This window comes from Alligator sinensis, unplaced genomic scaffold, assembly GCF_000455745.1.
Source record: "Alligator sinensis unplaced genomic scaffold, ASM45574v1 scaffold861_1, whole genome shotgun sequence".
Classification (NCBI taxonomy): Eukaryota; Metazoa; Chordata; order Crocodylia; family Alligatoridae; genus Alligator; species Alligator sinensis.
In genome coordinates this window covers 828,174-835,098 of record NW_005842153.1, presented here as the reverse complement: position 1 = coordinate 835,098, position 6,925 = coordinate 828,174, and the positions used below count along the sequence as shown (strand labels likewise).

At 38.1% G+C, this 6,925-nt stretch overlaps 1 long non-coding RNA gene across 2 annotated transcripts; it reads right to left on the bottom strand.

The window, feature by feature from the left end:
- Positions 1-1,072: 1,072 nt before the first annotated feature.
- Positions 1,073-6,630, bottom strand: LOC102386263. Of its 2 annotated transcripts, XR_324075.1 has the most exons (5): positions 6,555-6,630; positions 6,337-6,462; positions 3,534-3,588; positions 2,649-2,771; positions 1,073-1,942 (listed from the first exon to the last, which is right to left on the bottom strand). It is a non-coding gene; the product is annotated as an uncharacterized LOC102386263 (long non-coding RNA). The 2 variants fall into 2 exon arrangements; XR_324076.1 differs by lacking the exon at positions 3,534-3,588.
- Between the last annotated feature and the right edge of the window lie 295 nt (positions 6,631-6,925).

The window sequence follows — 6,925 nt, the reverse complement described above, 5'->3', positions numbered from 1 at the left end:
AGTCAATGACACCTTCTTTCAAAATCTTAGTTTTACTTTGCAAATAGTACACAATGCTAGCCTCTCATTTTAGCAATTTAAAAGAATGGCTCTTAACATTCATACTGGAACTGAATAGTAATGCAAGACCCCTATCACCCCATTGAAAGGGGTTCCATAATATAAGTACTATTTCAATATTTTTGTTATTGAAGAAAAAAAAAGTTCTCTTAAGGCATAGCATCTCTGGAAATCAGATCACTTATTTAATTAACAAAATTAGGCACCTATTTTTGTAGCTTGAATTTTCAATTTCTACTTAGTCTAAGAGTTAGGTTGACTGACCTAAAGAATTCTTATTACTACTTTTCATTTCTTCCTGTCATGTCACAGGCTACACATGTAAGTGGACAGAAGAGTATTTTTACACATCTTTATTACAGGTGATCTTGAGAAATTCGCATCGAAAGTAGAGCCGTCCTCAGATACCGAATTGTTATTCTACCTTATACTTCAAACAAAAAGATTTTCAAACAGTGTGTGTTGAATTAGCACAATCAGTTTCTTTTATTTCAGCAAGAATGTGAAGACAGGCTTAAGTCTCAAAAACATTAGTAAAACACTTTAAATTGAATCAAATGTATAATCCCTCTAATAAATATAACAACTCAATGATTTAAAACCCCTAGCTTAAGTAAAGATTTTTTTTTTATATCAGAATGCTACCCGGGCATTATAACCTTAAAACGCAACGATATACTAAAATTGAGATTTTCATTGAATAGAAACAGTCTTTCCTCACATTACTATTAAATGCAAGATGATCTGACCTTGAAGGAAGAATATAATTGATAAATTTGAAATAAGCAGGGAGAACTGATAAATGATAAAACAACAGATCAAATTGCTGTTTCCCTGCTTTGTTCATAAACATAGGGAACAATTCTCCACTGCCTTACAACGTGCATAGTCATTTAAATCCAAGTGTAATATGGATGGTGTAAACATTACTAAATCAGAATAGAAGCATTTTGCAGCCATTTTACATAATCTCAGATTCCTAACAGTCAAGGCACAAAGGTAGAAGGTGGTGGCGGGTGGAAATTAGCTTGTTTCTGATAAGTTTTCCCCTCTTTTTAATATTGAATGGTGAAGTATTGAAAGGCTGAGAGAGAGAGAGAGGGACGTTTATTGTTTTATATAAAGAAAAATACATTGCAAACTCAGGTGTCATCTGCCCTTGAAGATTCAATGGCAGCTGAGGAGCTAGTGAAATAATACCATCACACAAAACAAGACACTGACAGCTAAACAAGGGAGAAGGGGGGATTTTTAGGGAGAGACTGTTGAAGATGCTATCCAATATTCATTTTTATTAACATTATGTTTAAAATCAATGACAAATCCAAAAAGGAACTTAGGTGCTCCAATGCTAATTGTCACAATGACAAATTTTTGGCGCCTGGTTTCTGGAGTTGGATCAACATCCTGAATTGGGCACCTAAGTCCCCTATACAGTACATGGGGAGAGTCCAGTGATTCAGAAGGGGAATCAGAACAGGCACCAAAAATTGAACCTTGAAGCACTTAAACTAGCTAGTGGGAAACATTGATAAATACTCAGCTCAAGGCTACATAGAATTGGCTATATCAGATCAGAAATTAAAGCCTGGAACCTCTTGTATGAATTAGGTAGTCAACCTGTTCCTTTGGTCTTACTTTTCTTTGAGACACGAGGAGGAGAAGGTAGTGGTTGTGACGATGCCTCCATCCCACTGCCAACCTCACACAAGCTGAGTGGGTAGAGTATTCAGGCTGTGGCAGGTCTGGGTTCTATTTCTCCTTAGGAATGAGTTGATTCAAACCTGTATTCCTTACCCTCATAAGCAAGTGCTCTCAACACCTGGCTATAGGCAGTTCTTGGACAGAGGGAGGGAATCTCTCCTCTGTTGAAACTTTCATGCTGTTGGGAAAACAATTCAAGATTTATTGGACCAGAGAGGGGGAACAAAAGGAAGCAGATGCATAATGGTAGCCCTACACCCTGGGCAAAGATGGCAGTACTTAGAACAGTAGTGGCTACTGAGCTGTTGACAGCAGCAGCTATTTTTGCACCCCACCCCCCACCCCCCTCCCTCAAAAGTGGCACCTGGAATGCTTCAATGGTCACCACCCCCCCACCTTCCCTGCCACCCTAGTTATCCTACTGAGAGCGAACATCACTCTGTAGGTCAGTGGTTAGGGTTCACTCTTTGTAGAAGAGGAGGAGAGACTTGGATTCTCCTCTCTCCTTCAAAGACTGCTTATGATTTTAATATTGAACAATCATTTGATAAAATGCAAGAATAGTCCTTTGGAAGAAAGACCAACATTCATGAAGACGACAGTTGATATTTTAAGTCTCGCACCTACTCAGGCAGAAAAGGGCATAAGACCAGGTCTCTAAACAAGTATTCTAATAATTAAGCTATTGAATAAAAGGGGAGCACCACTGCTACCCCCTTCTCTTTTTCTGGCCATATTTTGAGAGTAGACATGGTCACTCATTCCTTTTTGTCAAGAGCTCATTCCTGTACGTGTGAAAGATGACGAGGATTTAGGTGGAAGAACTCCTAATTTAAAGATTTCAAACAGGCTTGAACATGACATAGACAATGAGCTGCTCATACCTGTCAGGACAGAAGCAGTTCAGAGAAGGGCAGGAGCAGAGCTTCAGGCCAATTAGTTATGCCAGGCATGGTGGGCCTAGGCCCATCAAGAGAACGATAATCTTCTCTCAGTCAGGGAGGCCTCTAGAAGTATAACAGATTTTTTGGGTCAACAAAAGAGAAAGCTGCAATGGGAGTAATGTTCATAGGCTAATAAAAAAGGGTCCAAGTGAGGACCCCAAGCAGAGCACACTGGCCAGCACTCACTGTCCCTCAGTCCAAGGAGCCTGTGAATGCCACCCATTAAAACTCTGCCTGGAGACATGCACAAAGGAGTGATAAGAAGAAGCAGAGCTTCAGGTAACTGGTCAAAAGCAGCACCCTTGTTTGGACCTTCCACAGCATTTGAGAGTAAATATCGCTCAGTCATTAAGATGTGAAGCAAACAACAGCACATGTGGGGACTTCTCCCTTTGCTGCTCTGGCTAGCTAGAAGATGCAGGCCACCTATTTGCCAGCTACATTCAGTGATAAGGCTTCCTGAATCCCTCATGGCCATGCACAATACTCTACATCCTGCTACTGAACCGTCAAGACACTTAAACTAATATGCTTAGCTTGATTTTCTATAGAAATGTATTTGTATTAATAGATAGCTGAGATACTGAAAAAGTGCATGTGCTAAGAGATTTAGGTACCTACCAAGTCTGAGGGAGTTTGAGCATTGTACCCTTAGACTTGGGTACTTACATTCTACCCACATCCTTTTACAAATTGTAAGCCTTAGACCATTAAGAAATAAGAACTTCCATAAAGTTTGAAAGCACACACACAACCTCAACAAAGACAAGAGTTGACAGCAAATGTTACACCCAATAAAAACTCCACTGGCAGAACCAGAAATACCTGATATTTCACAGAGAGCATGGAAAGCCACATGTGTACACACACAAACACATGACTGTAGGGGGAAAAAAAAAAAGAGTCAGCTCTTAATGTATCAAAAGAACAAGGTCAAAAATCCAATAGTTTTACAAAATTGTTTACATTCTATTCTGGAAGAAAATTTCTGAAATTATTCTTCTGTTTATGGTTTGTAAAAATTCTATCTTCAGGACTTTAGTTTTTGTCTTAGTTTAACATGGGAGTTAAAAGCTCTTATCAACTTGAAGAGAAAAAAAGTTACAATTGCTAAAATGGCCCCTTAGGCCTACAGCTGCCATACAAAGGGCTTGTGACTGAGAGGCATGCTGGGAAAAATTCCTACAAAAGCCTATACTGGGAAGAGTTAACAGGTGCCAGAAAGTCAAAGAAAAGCACTGCTTTTGTTAGTGGGCATTGCTCTAGGCAGCAGGTAGAGACACATAAAGCTACAGTCACCTGACACTTCCCATTATAACATGGGTGTTTATAATTCTGCCAAGACTTATAACTAAGCGGACTGTAGAATGTCAGCCTCACCTTAACTTTCCAGAAATAAATTCAATCTAAGGTACTTTGATCATTTTGCAAAAATTGTTAGGAAAACACATGTTGTTTTGTCCATTTTAGAAAAACAAAACAATATCTCCCCCCGCCCCAAACTTACAACCACTGCACTGAAAGCTTTTTGCACTTTGGAACAGGCACTTGCAATTTGGTATAGACATCCCCAAACATCTGCACTGTAGGTCTAAACATTCTCATCTACCATGTGACAACTCACCTGGTTCCACAACAGAGTTTGTTTTTCAGTCTGTTCTTTTTTCATAAAAATCTTATCATTCACATAAATGAAAAATTCCATTCAAGTATTAACAAATCTTATGCATAATCTGTATTTATTACTTTTAAAAGTCACATGTGTGTTTTATCAACCACTTGTTTTGCTCAAATTTCAAGAAATATTTTATCTCATGGTATAATACCTGCTACTTCCTGATATAAGGTTGTCTGGCACTTTTTCTATTGGAAGATTTCCCATACTTTATTTCTCCGTGCCACTAATATTGGAAATAAGTTATCACACATCTGGAGCCAATAATGATTATATTGTTAATGGTCTTTCCCCAACTCAGCTATCTCCTTTGGATTGTAACACAGTAGAACCACTGTGGGTCTACAGGTAGCCTAGTGTTTGTTATTTTGAAAAATTATATTTGTTACGATCCCTTAAAATACTGTTTCCTTAGGGCATTCCCATTACACTTCCAGGAAAATTCCAATTCACTTGCACCTTTTCCAGTAATGACAAACCCATCTTTAAATATTTTCCTTAATTTAAATAGAGCAAAGTGCCACTGGTAGGGTAGCTTCCTCTACATAATTTCTCATTTCTTCAGTGATATTTCTTTTTAAACCTTCCCCCTCCCCCTTTTCTTCATAAATGTAATCTTGTCTTCAGGGAAATAATATTTTTAAATCATTATAAAATTTAAGAGTTACAAAATTAGGCATTCTGCTGCTAAGAAACACTTTTGCAACTTTAATCCTGCTCTCTGGTATGTATTAAGCATCATATTTATCTTTAATTATATAATCACCTACAATATTTTTCCAATATTTTAGGGTAAAATATGGAGCAAATTACCAAAATATGGAATACCCACACTTTGTTTTACTTCTGCTCTAGCTAGCAGCTTCTACTGGCTTTCCACTTTAAGGACAATTTTAAAAGGTTTTCTTATGATATAAATAAAGAAACAACTTTTGTCAGCTTTACAAATGGGGAGCTGCCTAGGTTACACAAGGAGTTGCAAGTTTGGAAAGAGGGCTCTGCCTAGGTTTTGCGGAGCAAGGATTTCCAAGCTACCTACTACAGTTAATTTAGGCAATCCATTCTCCTCTCCATTGCAATTAGTTCAGGCTCTCTCACCCCTGTCTTTACAAAGGATTTCATAGCTACTGTTCCCAAGGAAGATGTTGACAGAGGTAGCAGTAACTACTGCTATGAATTGCTCTAGTTTTCTTCAGATCTTTTCCCTCCACTTGTAAAGGAAAGAATCCTGAGCCCAGCTGCTCAGGATTTCACTGTTATTTTCTCATAAGGGCAAGTGAGAAGGTTAGGCTGTCACATTTTGTCTACAGGAGAAGAAGGTTGCACTCACCCTTCCAAGCTATAGAAAAACCAAGAACTCAGGACCTGCCCTCCTTTATCTTTCTTCCCCTTCTGTAAATAATGTAGTAGTCCAATTTCCTCACCACTGCCCTACACCTTAAGAGCCCCTCTCTGCTCCTTACAAGGGAAGATTCTAAAGTTAGAGAACAGTCTCTTTTTCCTCTTACCTGATATTGTTACTACTGCCTAGATGTTATCAAGGCATTAGAAGCCTATAGCAAAAGTAATGATGTTCAATTAAGCAGTCTGCTACCAAGCAATCTCAGAAGAGAGCCTAACATGTATTTTAAGGTGTTTTCCCACCCAAACAAGCAAAATGCAGTTTCTGTTCATGCCAGATTTCACTAAAAAAAACCCACAGTGTTGTTCCTATTGTAGTACAGTCCGTAAAATGTGTGTTAGAGAGAATAAAACCAAAGCAACAAAAAAAACTGTTATCCAAAAGCCTTATGCTGCTTTCTTGGCACAAAGCAAGTGTTTGTGATTTGCAAGTTCCTAACAACTGAGATTATAATAAAAGCACTAACAACCATTCTTATTAGCATATATCATACTACTTCTAGTCACCAATGTTAAACTCATTCTAAATTTTAAATGAAGCACAGAAGATACCTTTGTGACTGCTGATACTACTTGATACACTCTGGAATCTATTCTTCTTACAAAGACCTCAGTAGTTACTCTATATTATGGTAATCCATCAGCTGCAAAATGTTCCTACATCTCCTGGTCTCTCTGCTAGAAAGCAGAGAGGACAATACATTTAAAGTAACTCACTAAGTAAGAATGTTCATTCTGAAGAATCAGAAAGAGGAAAAAAAAAACACCACCTAATTTAGGAATCCTTGTCCAGTGGAAACACAAATAGCAAGTTTCAAAATGGCATCTTTAAGACTACATCTACTTTTCTCTGCTAAATTTAAAGGGACAGTATCCCTTCCCCCAAAAGATATTTTTAAGACTATGTTCTTTAATAAAGGCAAAACTAGATGGGGAAAAGTCAGTAGGAGCAATATAGTCTAGAAAAATAAGGTGTTTTTTCAGCAGCTTGTCACTGTAACACAAAATGGAAAAAGCCACAAAACCAATAGAAGGGGGAAAGGACATAGTCAATGTGAAATGAGCTGAGGTTAGATTGATGAATCTACAACAGCTGATTCTCTAGACACATACTGCATGGTGGAGTATTCTGCCTCATTAG